Source organism: Hyposmocoma kahamanoa, unplaced genomic scaffold, assembly GCF_003589595.1.
Source record: "Hyposmocoma kahamanoa isolate Upper Pololo Valley unplaced genomic scaffold, ASM358959v1 228, whole genome shotgun sequence".
NCBI lineage: Eukaryota > Metazoa > Arthropoda > Insecta > Lepidoptera > Cosmopterigidae > Hyposmocoma > Hyposmocoma kahamanoa.
In genome coordinates this window covers 126,993-143,423 of record NW_020653747.1, presented here as the reverse complement: position 1 = coordinate 143,423, position 16,431 = coordinate 126,993, and the positions used below count along the sequence as shown (strand labels likewise).

Genomic DNA, 16,431 nt, shown 5'->3' with positions numbered 1-16,431 from the left:
CAGTTCGAATTCGGCCGGATCGAAGGAATTTTTTCTGAGTGTTCGATCTTTGTATTAATAATTATAACAAACTAGTGGAGTAATTTCACAAAAATAATTGAACATCAATTCAATACTAATTTAATTATAATTAATAGCGACATTTCTAGCCAGGGCTAGTAGCTGTAAAGTTATCTAACTGGGGGACGAAATTACTTTCATAGACTTCTCATAGATGGCGCTACGGCTAAAAAGTCGTTGAAAACCAAATACAAGGATCCAACAAACAAGCACATAATTCGTAAGGTGCGCAGTTCGTTCCGTGGCTTGATTGATTATTACGATTTAATTTCAAGTCTGTGCCGTAGGAAATAAGATCGGACATAAGCGAAATAGTACGCAAATAAGAAATTACTAACGAAAGTTTGTTAGAAACTCTCGTTGTTTGTTGTGCTTTACTGACGCGAGGTTTGTAATTTTTACCGCCCGTGGTACATACAATGTTTTTCGTCAAATTTGCGAGGAAATAGATACAACGATAATTTATTTCTTGTGTTAATCAATATCGCTTCACAACACAACCGACTTCAAAAAAGGAGGAGGTTCTCAATTCGACTGTACGTTTCTTTTTCTTTTTATTTTGTATGTATGTTACGCGATAACTCCGGTATGTGTGAACCGATTTTCATGATTCTTATTTTGTTGAAAAGAGAGTGTCTCCATAGTGGCCCCATATCATTTTGAAGAAAATCATCCACCTCTAAGGGTGGCTGTTCACGCATGAAGATTCATTTTTATAAATAGCGCCTAACTTTAATTGAGGAGCAATTACTTTAATGGGTTGATTTTGCTATTCAAGGCGTTTTTTTTCTCTCAACATACTTTGAGTAGTGAGAACCGATTTTTACTATCTCCTGTTTCAAGTCCCGCATAGTGGCGAACTAAGGGATCAATCCGGGCTTGCGCAATTTCTGGTAACCGATTTCAATAAAACTTGGTAATTATATGTAATTCCACGTACTTTTGAGGTCTTTTTTTTTTGGTCCTTTGTACTGGGATTATTATTATTATTTATATTTCAAGTTTATGCTCAATGTGCGTTCTGATTTATCGAGCAAAAAACTTTTTGTTTAACCTTGACATAAAAAATCCACAGGGCGATATTACAATAAAAAAGCCCCTGTGCATAATTTAGGACATTACAGTCGACTTTGTCTGCATATCATGACACTGTTTACGAGCAAGTGTGATGAAAAATGCATTGTCTCGATCTACCCCACTTTCAAAACCAAAAAACTCTTTTTTAGATCATGCTATTCAGTGTAGCAGACAAATTATGATAAGCCATCCATTCTCTCTCATCCAGCTCTTGGTCTCTAACACCTAAAATAATCATAACCCTTCTTTTAACTTCACCATAATCGGGTAATAAAAAGAAAAACATTCTTGTGTAATGGAAAACCAAATTATGCTATAAATTTCCATACGTCGTAAAAAGCATAGCCATCTATTACACAAGACACCTTACGCAGATAACAACCCCCCTAGCCATTTTAAGATCCCTAGCCACCTTAAAACCCGTAGGCTGTCGAATACTTTGAAACCCAGGTTTTAAATGTAAAACGGTTTAAGTAGGTCTTTACGTACTATCTTCGACTCTATATTCAAAGCCCATCAATATTATAATAGACGTCTGATAGTGATAACAGCCCCCCTTTTACCCCAGCCCACGCTTGAATTTTAACCCCCTGGAACCACTCCATCCTTGTCAAAACTACGTAATCCATCATGATTTGACATACAGAATATATTATAATAGAATATAATATAATTCATCGAGTGTAAACTCTGGATCTTTTTAGTTACACCCTGTATTTGAAAGGTGGTATGCACGCCCCATCTCTGAGCACGGGTCCCCTTCGAAGAAAGATCGTCATAGGATAATACATATGTACATAGGAAATGTCAGTTTTGTGTAGTCGATAATATCGAAAAGTAAGTTGGCTCGGAGATTTCATCAGAAAATTTTACGCACACGGTAAAAACAGATTACCTAGAAAAAGACGAAATTCTTTTTATGAAGACAAATTTATTAAATCCAACAAAACGATCCTCTCCCTATAGACGCTAGAGAATAAATACTTGATAATAGTAAAAAAACGTCTCAAAAGTATATTTTAGTTACAAGGCAGAAATATGTAATCCAAGAGCAAATTAATTTACTCCAAGTTACAAAGCCACTCTAGATTCAACAAAATATTTATTATAGGAAATGAAACTATTTTTCCGGATTTAATTCGCGTATATTTGTTTTTTCAAACAAACCGACGTTTCGGGCCCTTTACAGGTCCCATGGTCACGGTTTGTTTTAAAAAACAAATATACGCGATTTAAATCCGGAAAAATAGTTTCATTTCCTATGTGTAACAATCGCGAAAACCTAAGAATTTGAAAAATATTTATTAGTTATTAGAAATGTCCGATTTTAACTTGCAAAAACATAGAATGAAAAATTGAGAGGTACTTAATTATTGGATTGAAGATTTATGTTTTCTAATATCAAAAAGGGTAAATTTACAGGGTTATGGACCCAACAGTATGTCTCACTGGCATGAAAGAACACAATTCAATGTCAAACCTTAAAGTAGCAGAAATAGGACGGAATCTTCTCATATACTTGAGGATCATTCAGTGCCGTATAAATGCTACAGGGGCAGAAAGCACTAACAATTCTATTTTTTTTATGAAGACACTTTGCAGTTGGCCGCTGATAGCCTTGACTGCGCCACCGGATGAAGAGGGCGAGCTGAAGGCTCATAACCCGTAACATAAATTACAAACTAAACTTAAAACTAAGTAGCGGGCGCTACTGAAGACTTCCGCCAGAAGGGCGTGCTATAGGAGAGAATCTACCACTATACGTGCTGAAATGACACCTCTGCACCCTGGGACTGACTAGCGATCTGGTTGGCCTTCAAAGTGGCGAGAGTAATAGGGTCGTTGAGGACTTCCCTTATATTAGGTGTTCCCTGCGGGGATCGTAGTTGGATGCAGCCACCACGAGGGGGTTGGGGTGGTGAGGAGCAGAGTCGTAGTATTTCCTCGATACCTGTTTCATGAATTGGGCTATTGTGGGGAGCCGTAAATCTATGTGGAGGTTAGCGCTGCGCAGGTACCACGGGGCACCCGTCGCGTTGCGCACGAATCTATTTTGGAGAGCCTGCAGGCGGTGTATAAGCGCGGGATATGCCTGAGCGAATGCGACGCTGGCGTACGTCATGATTAGGCGGATGCAAGTCGTGTACAATTTCACCTTATTACGGAGGGAGAGTTTGCTATGCTTATTGAGAAGGGGGTGGGGGCGTCTCATAACAAAGTGGGCGCGATCGCGGACGGTTTTCACGTGTGCTTTAAATGACAGCTTCCTATCGAGCTTAACTCCTAAGTATTTGACAGTGTTCACCCAAGGGATTAGGCGGCCGAAGAGCGAGATCGGGGTGAGGTTTTGTACCCTACGACTGGATAGGTTACTTCCCGTGAAGAATACCGCCGCGCTTTTGTCGGGATTGACTTCGATTCTCCATCTGCGAAACCACTCGCCTAGGCGTGTGGTGGCAGATTGGAGAGCCGCGGAAACTAACTTGGAGCTGCGCGCCGAATAGTAAAGCGCAGTGTCGTCGGCAAAGAGGGCGAGGTTTGCTGACTAATACTTCGGGATATCGCTAGTGTACAGGGAGAATAGGGGCGAGAGGACACGAGCCATGCGGCACTCCAGCTCTTACGGGGTGAGGGGAGGAGAGTGCGCCCTCGACTCGGTAGCAGAAAGAGCGATTCGACAAGAAACTAACAATTCAAACTATATGAGATGACTTATACCATTGAAGTAAACAAAACGATAACGCGTTTCAGAGTACAACTAATGCCATCTAGCTGTGGCGTGATGGAACTAATTGCATGTTAAAGTTGTGCTTGTTACAAGTGTCGTTTGATTTCATGAAACCAAATTTCTTACATTATAACTGCAAATAACACACTAACAAACTAGAGATACTACGTATTGTTTCTTTGGATACATGACTGATTACAAGCACAAGTAAAAGTAATCGTTACCACGTGCGCCTTCGGCGACATGTCACGACAACATTGACTATGAAAACGCAACGAAATGTTGCTTTAAAAATATACTCTATAATTTAGAATATTAATCTGAATAGCAAACTACTTCTTTTTTGTTTAAGAATATATTTTCTTAAAATACACCCAAGAAATTTTGAATTCATTTAAGATTATTTAAATTTGATGCAAGAGGTACAAATTTCTTGATGCAAGTAATGTCCAATTAATTGATTAAAAATGAAATAAAATCTTGAAGTGAACGTATTTGTCTAAAAGTTAAAATAAAGTTAAGAGTAAAATTGTATTAGAACAAGATAAGCAGTATTTTGTAATGACAATATTTTATTACTTTTAATAAATATTTTTTCAGAATTAGCAAATATTTTGAGAAATTGCTCTTTCTTATTAGTAGAAATCCTTTTTTACTGTGCATTAATGCCATAATGTTATATCGACTTGCTCACTTACCGTTTAACCCCGAAAATAACCAACGGAAACACGGAAAATCACTACCATGCAGAAATAATTCAGCCGGCCTTATTGTTATCTTTATAAAATGAGTTGGAACCATTGACTTACAATTATATGGACGTCGGGTCCGCGCTAAAAAGTGTCCGCACTTGTAAGGCGCTAAAATCGTATACAGAGCGCGACACTCCGCTTTAGTCTTCATTTGTTCTACGGACAGCGCGATACTGCGATGACATAACAATTTAAATTTCGAATAGGTTGACTTGGGACATTTTTTTCGTGGTTTTTGTATTAGACCCGTCGTCCATTTATTTGTAAGTCAATGGTTGGAACAACAAAATATTACCTCTAGCAATGTCGTTCCGTATTTTTGTACCGGAGACGTATCCATATGTGTCAAATGTCAATTTAAATCTCGGAACAGACGATCACTGGAATTGGAACTTTATGCCCTGACTTAACCCCTGTCCTGACCCACCAAAGACGAGGACTAATGCCTATAAACTAGATATTGGACTGAAGACTTGACGTATGCCTATTTTTATTAGAATTTTATTAGAATAGAAAGAAAATTTACTAAGACTTGGCTGTATGGTGCCAAACCTTTGCCTTTTCCTTTACGGATAGAATGGAAAAAATAACAACTAAAAAAACAAAAACCCGACTGCAAAAATGTTTAGCTGAAAAAAAAACAGGTATATGAAAAAACTATAAGATAAGATATAAACAAGCTCTTTAATCTATAGAGCTTTTTGTTGTTTTTGCCTAGTTTTATTGAAATCAGTTAACGGAAAGTACGCGAAGCTATATTCATCTCCTAGTGTACTACCCTTAGACGTGGAACATTAACTTCAATGGGAGCAGTACTGAGGTAACCTCTTTCCAACAAAAAAAGAATCATCAAATGCCGGAGTAATCGCGTAACACACACATACGAAAAAATACAGTCAGTCGAATTTAGAACCTCCACCTTTTTTGAAGTCGCTTAATAACTAAATAATGCTACCGCTAACAGGATGTCACATTTGTGGTACCAAATCTGATCTCAAAACGTACATTTTATGTTTATATCTACCTCTTTGTATCTTGCACGCTGTTGCTCGCTCATTACTTTTACTCTCGCTGCCTTGAGTGAGTAGGACTCACTGTTTCAGAGTTAAGTCCATGTATGGTCACGTTTTGGGCTGTAGTTCCCGCGCGGGCTTACACACATCATCGCGCGGGTTTTCAGATGTGTGCAGGTTATCTCACGATGTTTTCGTTCTCCGAAAAGCATGAGAGGCGGTAGTTCCATTCATTTCTTGTCGGACAAAATTCTCACGCGTTTTCTTTGTTGTTAACAAAGTTCAAATGTTGTTGATGTAGTTTAGTGTTGTATTGCAAACGGGGCCGTGGATCGTAAACCACGTGGCCACAGCCCCGTCCCATGCGGCGTGAGGAGTGTGGAATACCCGGGGATTTTTCACTAAAAATACTCACTAGTAGGAGTCTCACACAACCACCGCGCCTCCCCGTGATGCGGTGATATCCATAACGGATTTTCCCCCTAAAAAAAGTTAAGTGTTGTATGGTTGCCTACGTGTCACTGCTGGGCACGTAGCCCCGTGCGGGTTGATGACTTCACACCTTATTCGAAAAATAGGGTTCATCACAATGTTTTAACAATAAATAATGATGCTAAACAAGCACATCAATTATCAGAACGAAGTTAGCTTTGGATTCTACACAGAACACCCAGAGCAAAATAAATTGAGAAACGTTTGTTTCCCGGGAATCGTACCCGGTACCTCTTTAACCTAGCTAGTTTAACTAGTTTAACCGCTAAGCGACTGAACTCGTTAATACGAGGTTTTTTCACCATCAAACTTTCAAAAAATGTACACAACAATGCAAGAAATTAAAGTTTTGGTATTTTTCTTTTTTTTTTATGATACTAAGTAATCGACACGCCCGTCCATAACAGTTGCAATGCCACTCAGAGCTCTAAATCTCAAAGATTTGAGAAGCACTGCCACTGCGCCCGTCACTCCGAGACATAAGTTGACAAGTCCCATATGCCTGTAATTTCACCAGTACTCTTAACCTTCAAAACCGGAACGCAGTAATGCTCACATTACTGCTTGGCGGCTGGAATAGGTAAGGTGACAGTACTCCCTGGAGCTCTAGTGCTACTAATATTATTTGTCCTTGTCGCCACAGGGATTAGAACCGTTGACCTCTAAACTGAAAAGCAACTGTCCCCCACTCTGGCCTAATGTGGATAAATGAATACCTACATTTATTATTTTCTCCCCCTGCGAACCATCCGCCACTGAAAATTTCTTTTAAAGTACCTATCATTTTAACTTCTTAACGCGTGGCGACTTATGTAGCGTACTCAATGACTTCCGTTGGACGCCCCGGGTTCGATTCCCGGCAAGTACAAATAGTAGAAACGCGAGGGGAGTTAATTTACGACCTTTTTAAGGGGATCCTCGGTGAAAGTGAATGTTGATAGCATTCGAAGAATGAGAAAGATCTATAAAATTGATTTGTTATTTGTTACTTAAAGGACCCTTCGACATAAAAACTCTAGGTTTGATTATAGTCCTCGCGTAACACAATGGCCACGCTCTACATATACTGTCTACATTATACACTTGAAATCCTCATACTGATTGAACTCTACTGCTCATTCGTAAGGATTTGCCTTATCCACCTGTAAGAGTGGATGAATCCGGTTTCGCGCACATTCCGGTAACCGATTTCAACAAAACTTTGCAAATAGATGTAATTCCACGAACTTTCAAGGTCGGTTTTTTTATTATAAAAAGTTACAGTTATAATGTTTAGTTATGATTTATTTTTTACTATTTTATATTTTATTATTCTTAGCAATAGATCTCCTTGTGAAACAGTTAAGCCAAGCAGAAATATAAGGGTAAAAGTACTGGTGAAATTACAGGCATCTGGGATTTTATTTATTTGTATTTATGTATGGTATACTTTTACCCACCAATAAATTGCGACAGTACTATAATATAGAACTTGGACGTTTTCTATAAAGCACTGCTCTGCCCCCTGGCTCTGCTGCGGCTCATTTCCGTTTGTTATTTACGAGAGTACAGTCGGCTGCGCGTCTCGCATCGAGAAGTAGATATCTACTTCCGGTGTGGAAACTCATTGTTCTACGATATCGGGAGGGGACACAGACGCATACATCATGTGAATTTGTTTGTTTGTTGATATATTATTTGGACCAGTTATCGTCTTTTCAATGTCCGACTGGCGTGTCTTGCCAACTCACTTAAAGGATCCATTTTTAACCGACTTCAAAAAAGGAGGAGTTTCTCAATTCAACGGTGTGGTTTTTTTTGTATATATGTTATGCGACAACTCCGCCATTTGTGAACCGATTTTGATGATTCTTTTTTTGTTAAAAAGGGGGTACCTTAGTTATTGGTCCTATAACTTACTATTACCAGTCCCATTTAAATTTGATGAAAATATTCCACCTCTAAGAGTACTAAAAAAACGACGTCGAAGTTGTTCATTAGTTTACTACCCTTAGAAGTGGGATATTTTCTTCAAATTTAAATGGGACCACTGCTGAGGTACCCTCTTTGCAACAAAAAAAGAATCATCAAAATCGGTTCAAAAAATATTAAGAGTAATCGCGTAACATACACAAAAAAAACAGAAAAATAGAGAACCTCCTTCTTTTTAAAATCGGTTAAAAAACCAGTTGAAGTGTGGTTTCGTTCTGTTGCGTCAAGATAAGAACTCTCCTTACTTGCGGTCACTTTGATTACCCCAGGGTAGAAATGGCACTGTGTACAGCAGTATCACTTCACCCACAGTGGCCAACTGACAAACAGACGCCACCCTTAAAGAGTTAATCCACCCTTTTCGAGTGAGATTAGCGCCCTTTGATCATCCCTTCGTTGTTGGGGTAGATGTGTGCGTGCACGCGTGGAGCAACTGCGGTTTTAAAAGTGTAAGCTTCTTTTTCGGATCTCTAATCCCCTGAACGTCCGACAGCTATACATGTGTCTTATCTATATCAATAGTATCGATATTGAACTATAGCAACCAATTAAAATGTAAATATGTACGTATTGTGTATCGGTTCTTGAACCTGAGTGTCTGACCGCGTCCGACTATGGCCTAGGCTGTACGCACCGTTAAGTACGCACAATTCTATGCAAAACAGTATGCTATGCGTACTTTGAACGAACAAAGCAGTGGCAGCAAGTGGCTGTCGGTATCCCATAAACGAATTAATAAATGGACATTAATCTTCGTAATTGTAGAACAGTCAGTTGTGCAATAAAGGAACCTTTTTTTTATTGAACGGCTTCGACCCGTTATTGAAAACGCAAAACGTATCCCTTAAATAATCACTCACATGTCCTTCCGTCCGTCCGTCCGTCCGTCTGTCCTTTCACACACGCATCTCAGGCAATATTACATTGTGAAGCTTCAAAATGGGCAGCGGATCTTATACTTAAAATACATAATAGAAATTAAAGCATTTTTTCTCATCTGTATATTTGTTTTTACAAATAAACCAACGAACAATAAAAGTTCTAAAGAATGAGTCTAGATTTCACACAATTATAATTCAAAGTGTATTCCGTAGCATTTGAGTTATTTTGAAAAGAGCAATCCCTACAGTTTGTTGGTCGCTCTTCTCAGAGAATTCAGCACAGTGAACGAGTAGGAGCTTAAAAAATGACGCTTTCGAATGTAATTTATTTTACCTTTCGATGCTTTACTTTCTCAAACACGTATCTTGTAAAGAGTGATTATTCAGGAGATCCAAAACTTTCTATTTATTTTAAATTTCTTAACAAGGGTGTTAATTTGGAATAAAAGCCAGTGCGTGAATATGAAGGAAACGTGATGTGAAATCAGGCTGCAAAATTTGTTCGTACAATCCATTTTTTGCATTTCAGTAACTTCGTGGTTTAATAATAATATAATAACAATAATAATAACGCACACACTCAACATGGCCCCGCACTGGGGAAACCCTGTGCCGCGGGTGCCATGGACACACACATAGACAACCACAAATTACACCCAAACTCACGAGAGAAATGAATGTAGGCCATACAAATATTTCTCCCGGCCCGGGAATCGAACCTGGGACCACTGCGTGGCATTTCGGCATGATAACCTTTGCGAAAGTAAAGTGACGCTATGGAATAAATGATTCATTGACTGTAACTTTCTTTTCAGGGGGAGTGTTACTTATTTGACAGTAGTTGTTCCGGACGAAGTCGGACAGAGAACGAGAAACACTCGGGTCCTGACCCCGAGAGATCGTTTGCATTAATGTTAGACATAACTGGTTGATGACTTTCCCATCTCGGCCAGCTGCAGCCAAGGGACCTGTAAAGAGCTTGAAATGTCGGTTTATTGAAAAGACAGAACAATAAATACAGTAGAAGTGGTTCGTTAGCGCCGGACGCGTGCCGACTGTAGGTCTCGAAAGACCTATCTGAGTCAGTCCGCCATTTTCGCTTTGTATGGTATGGTTGTGTCATTCTTTCGTGCAAATTCTCTAAAGTCCTGAAAGAAAGCCTTATTGTGCTGTTTTGGAGTGGAAAATGATAACCGCACCAAAAACATTACCTGTAGCGGTATTTCGTATCATCGGAAAGTCTTATTTTAATACATTTTAAATTTTCAGTTTATCGAAATAATTTTGTAGTTACAAGAAACGAAAGTAAAGCTTATATCCCAGCAATACGCTTTGCGCTTCTTTTTTTGGGGAACCAAATTAATAACTCCAATTCGTCGCCGTTCAGCAATTCACCGCTAGATGGAAGCACGTTGATTGTAATTTCAATATAATATCTTAACGTCATAACTTGCAATTATAGGTATTGATGGTGTTGAACTTTCAACAATATGCCAACAGGGTAAAGTTTAAATTGTATTAACAATCCAGAATTTGTTATTCCTTTTGAAATTTGAAACAATATCAAGATTTTGTAGTGTTTCAAATTAATAATGTGCGAGTTTTGACGACGTCGGTTCTCATAATAATCGAGGCTTAAGGCGCTTCCATTGTTTTTTTTCTTCCGTGATTTTAAAGAAATACAAATACGTCATTTCAATCCGAAAACAACGGTTTCATTTTCTATCTGTAAGAGTTGCGAACACCTAAGAAATCTACATAAAAGAATCCTTACACTGCGACCGCAATAGACCTCTGCTCATCAGTGGACTAATGACGGTTGATGTAGTTACCTGTTCCCCTCGAGCGTGCGCCCACGCTCGAAAAGACACTGCTACAAATATATGCAAATACTTCACGTCGTTTTACTTCCGCTACACCGAAGTCGGTACGTGTGAATTTCACGCGTGTGCAGATGCGTGGGTAGCGCCCCTTATTCTAAATCGTTCGTCCGTACAAAGCTTAGATGGGATGCCCTTACAAATGTACATTAAGAAGAATTTTGTTTTGCTACGATATGTTTGAATTCCGACTTCATAGGTCTATTGATTTTTACAAATTACACTGCGGTGAATGTGTCCGTGAGCTCCACCAGCTCATTCCCCCTTTTTACCATAACGCATCCAAACGTATGGTGGCATATCATTTAGTAGCAGTAGAGGTCCTTGTGAAAGAGTTTGTCCAGGGAAGTACTGCCTCCTTACCTATTTCTGCCGCCAAGCAGTAATGTCAGCATTGCATCGTGCTGGTGAAATTACAGGCACATGGGACTTGTCAACTAATAAAGAAATATTTGTATGGCCTACATTTATTTCTCTCGTGACTTTGAGTGTAATTTGTGGGTGTCTATGTGTGTGTCCTTGGCACCCGCGACACAGGGTTTCCCTTGTGCGTGAGTGCGTTTGGTTTAATGGGCAAATCTTTACGTTATTTGGTACTCTGTAGTAAATTCTGACACATACACAAACAGTTTTGATCGTATTTTTCCATCTTAGGTACTTTAAAAAAGAGTTTATTTAAAAGAGACTATTTTTTGTAAACAAAAGTAAAATGTTTTTTACGAAAATGCTGCGGCGGGCAGGAGTAACAAAGCAAGATCCTTGAATATAGGTTAGCTGTGAAGAGGTGTCCTACCGGTTATTGTACGTGCATATTTATTTAACCGACTTAAAACATGGGGAGGTTCTCATTTCGACTGTCTTTTTTTTTTCATTTTTTCATTTTTTTATGTGTACGTTATGCGATTACTCCGGCAATTGTGAACCGATTTTAATGATTCTTTTTTGTTGGAAGTAAGGTACCGTATTTGTCCCATTTCATTTGATGAAAATATTCCACGTCTAAGAGTCGTATTCCAGAACTCTACTTAATGCTCAAGTCAGGACTTGAGTATGATTTAAAGCACTGAAAATGATACTCAGTCCTTGCCATTAGGGTCGTATTTCCAGTGCTTGAAATCATACTCAAGTCTGCTCAAGTCCTGACTTGAGCATTAAGTAGAGTTCTGGAATACGACTCTGAGAGTGGCAAACTTGGGGATGAATTCGGAAAGTATAATTGAAATATCTGTTTATACTATAGTTCCTGAGACAACTCTCCTCCTTTCATCCCAGGACCAAAATAAGTAATCATCGAACTTATATGCCTTCAAAGCCTTTGTTTACATTACTCTATATCCTTTGTTTACATTACTTTATTACCTTTTTGTTTACATTACTCTTTGGCCCATACAAAACTGTCATGTCTGTAGAGAAATAATCCCCGCCTGTCCGACGGCCCGAAAGTTAAACTTTCAATTAGAGCGAAGCTTTATTGGCATCCACTCAAAATGCACTATCTACAAATGGCATTACACGACTGTTCTCTGCCCATACGCAAGAGATTTGAAATTAGAATAAAAATACGATTTTGCAAGTCGTGGAAAAGGTGAAGTGAGACTCAAATAATTATAACTTTTTTATGTATAAAAAACCGACCCCAATAGTTTGCGGAATTACATCTATTTACTAAGTTTTTATTCAAATAGGTTAACGGAAAGTGGATGGAATCCAATAAACCGTATTCATCCCCTAATTTGCTACCTTATTTAGAGATAGAATATTTTCTTTAAAATTTAATGGGACTTACTGACGTACCTTATTTCCGACAAAAAAAAAATCATGTGGAGAAGAAGTTTCTGAAGTCTGTTAAAAATAAATAAACCGAAGCGCTGCGAAATTTTACAATTGAATATTTCTTCCGTAGATTTCAGGCGAAATGATTTATAGTGGTCGCGTAGGCGTTGAAGCGAGTGAGGTAGACGCCGAGAAATTCCTTGCACGATATTTAAACATTTAACTGGTGAAATTACAGGCACATGGGACTTGTCAAATTACGTCTCAGGGTGACGGGCGCAGTGGCAGTGCCCCTTAGATCTTTGCGATTCAAAGCTCTGAGTGGCACTGCAACTGGACAGGCGTGTCGCTTATCATCAGGCGCACGACTTGTTCGTCCCGTCACTTGGTATTATAAAAAAACAAAAACTAAACCGATGTTCGTGATTCTGTTGTTGTTTGAAAGTGTGCAACTCAGTGTTGGTCCTGATCAAAGTTAAGGAAAGTATTCCACCTGAAGTGGTAGAAAATGAGGAGATGAATATGGTTTATTGCATTTCACTCACTTTCCTTCAACCGATTAGAATAAAACTTGGCACATAAGTGTAATTCCGCAATAACTTTCGTGGTTTTTTTTAAGTTATGATTATTTTATTGCTATTATTAGTTACTTCAAAAGCCGGTTATATAGTGTAATGGCCAGATTCCCCCCCAAATAAAAGGACTGAAAAGGGTTATTTCAAAAAATCGGTCGCCAATAAAGTACAGATTATCGCCCCATCGTGTTACGAGCATCGAGCTTAATGTTATGAGATTATACACCCTTCGGGCGAGGGTTCCCGACTGAACCAATTACGGGTAATGAATCTTTTGCGGCGATCTGCCTGGAGCACTACATGTATTTACTCGTACTCATCTGTGTCAGACACATTTTAAATTGTACTCCTCATTTTTGAGAGCAGTAGAGCTCCTTGCGAGAGAGTTCGTCCAGGGAAGTACTGCCACCTTACCTATTTCTGCCGCCAAGCAGTAATGTCACCATTACTGTGTTCCGATTTTGAAGGGCGCTGGTGAAATTACAGGCACATGAGACTTTTCAAATTATGTCTCGGCATTTAAAGCTCTGAGTGGCACTGCAACGTTACGGACAGGCGTGTCGTTTACCATCAGGCGCACGACTTGTTCTTACTTAGTATCATTAAAAAGTCTATGCCTCTTTAACCTAAAACGTAAAAAGAGAAGAGTTAGAAGTATGCATCTGTATATGTGATCCCGCGCTGGTCATCATCATCATTTCAGCCGAAAGACGTCCACTTCTGTACACAGGCTTCCCCTAAAGAACGCCACAACGACTTAACTTGCGCTGTTTATATCCAGCAGATTCCCGTGCAGTATAGATAGACCATATTTACTTCAACACGTAAATGTCTTACTGCAACATGTAAATGCGTATTGCTTGGTTAACTAAATGTAAATAAACCGTAATGAAGTGTTTTATGAGGCGTTGCCTGGTTATATTATTGTAAAATTATAATGAACTTTTTGAAAATCGTTCCAAATATATGATAATACTTTCAGGTAATAGACAACATTTGGAACAACCTAAACTTAAGACTTTAAATAAAGACGTTTAATAACAATTATCACAAATTTCCTACTATAAACAACCTAAAATGCAGCCTTTAAAAACTTGACAACAAATAACATGCGACCAAATTAAAGAGTACAGCAGTTATAAGACGTATGAAACTCACTGCTACTCTTAGAGGATGGAAAAAAATAAAAGAACTGCTAACTACTATTGGACCGGTTAACCAAGTGGCAGCTGAAGTTGGTTTACTTTAATAACCTAACCCTTTATACTATAGATATAAATATGCTTAGTGCGGTGCCAGCCGCGGTAACAAGAAGGTCACAAACTCAGTATCAACCAAGTCCAAAAGAATTCTCAGAAGATAACGAAATTCTTCATTTGTTTCAGGTATACGTCATCAATGAATAATTCTGGGCAGCTATTTAATCTGCAAGTAAAGAACAGACAAACAACCAACGGACACTAAAAAGAAGCAGGCATGTCTATTCTCCACAAAACGGAGTCCCTTTGAGCTGACTCCGACTTTTCATGATATACCCATACCTATAGCCGACTGTCTACACCTACTTGGAATGGACCTGTCGTTCAATCTGAACTTCGGCAGATACATTGAATCCATGGCCAAAAATGCAGCCAGAAAGCTTGGCTTCCTTCCAGGGTGAGGCGTTACTTCGCACCGGGACAGTTGCTTCAAGTGTACCAAGCGCAAGTCCGGTCGTGTATAGAGTACTGATGTCACCTTTGGGATGGCTCTGCTACACACCAACTGGCCACCTTGGATTCAATTCACGAGAGTGCCAAGAGGCTTATAGGCGACTCGGAATTAGTAGTGCCGAAGCTGCAGAGCCTTAAACACCGCTGTAAAGTTGCCTGCTTATCGGTATTCTACAGGATATATCACGGAGTCTGCGATGGAATTACACGATTTAATTCCGCCTTCCCCTTTCCATCATCGGGGGACTAGGCGTAGGCCTAGTTTCCACCCGTATGTTGTGGATATTCCAAAGATTCGCACGAAGCGTCACGCTTCTACATTTATATGGCGAACGGCTTTTCAAGGAGTGGAATGCCCTGCCTGCATTCTTGTTCCCTGAACGCATCTGAACGTTATAACTTGAGCCTTTTCAAGGAGAAAGTGAATAGGCATTATTTAGGTGTGCAAGGTCCATCGTCGACCTCATCGTCACTTTTCGTCAGGTGAGATGGAGGTCAAATGCGCACTTACATTCGTATAAAAAATAGTTTACTCATGTCTATTGCTGCGCAATAGTTCGGAATTCTATAAATTATAGATAAATAAATAACGCGCACACCCAACATAACCCCGCACTAGGGAAACCGTGTGTCGCGGGTGCCACGGACACACACATAGACAACCACAAATTACACCCAAACTCACGAGAGAAATAAATGTAGCCCATACAAATGTTTCTCCCGGCCCGGGAATCGAACAATTCGAAAAAATTTCGGCACGGTAACCGTTCGGCCACGTAGGCAGTTAAAAATTGTAACGATTTCTCGTCGTAAATTGAAATGAAAAACAAAGCTCAGAGTGGCGGGCTATGGCTTAACTCCTTTTGACCCTGTGCAGTCGGCAGTAGGACGTGCCTGCAAGGAGTCGGTGATGATGATGAGAACGAAAGTTATTTATATTCATGAGCACATAGAAACCCTGGCGTGGCAACTTCCCCTGAGAACAACGAACCAGAGATTAGGAATTGCACCTTCAAACGCCGAAACAGTCAAGTTGCAATAAATTGGGTTCTCTATCGTTTTGATCGCTTTCGCTTGTATTAATACATATTAACGTCGCTGACGAAAATATGAATTTGTATGAGCGACAACTTCGGGACTAAGTAATTCGTTAATATTTGAAAGGAAAATATACTCATCAATATTTATAAGGAATTCGTTTGATCATGAATTGTAATAAACGTTGAATTCTTTATTTAAAATAATGATTATGGAAACCAACGGTCGAATTTCAAAATTTTATTCAAATAAAAATATTTTCTTCAAGGACCTTTTTTTAATTTATTCAAAGAGGCTTTAAAGCCATCAGCTTATAAAACAACTACTCGCGCGTCAAAATAAATTCAATGTGTTAGGATTCTTATATTTTTTATAGGTTTAGATGTAACTTCGATAAAATGGCAACGCCAATATTATTTCCCGCGTTTTAAATCACTACTGGAAAATAAAAATGGGGCGGATGAGATGTTTTTCATCAC

At 39.1% G+C, this 16,431-nt stretch overlaps 1 protein-coding gene across 5 annotated transcripts in view; it reads left to right on the top strand.

Moving 5' to 3' along the window:
* The window catches only part of LOC113228357 (fasciclin-3), a 300,102-nt gene that overhangs the window by 210,766 nt on the left and 72,905 nt on the right, over positions 1 to 16,431 (top strand). The window lies entirely within an intron of this gene.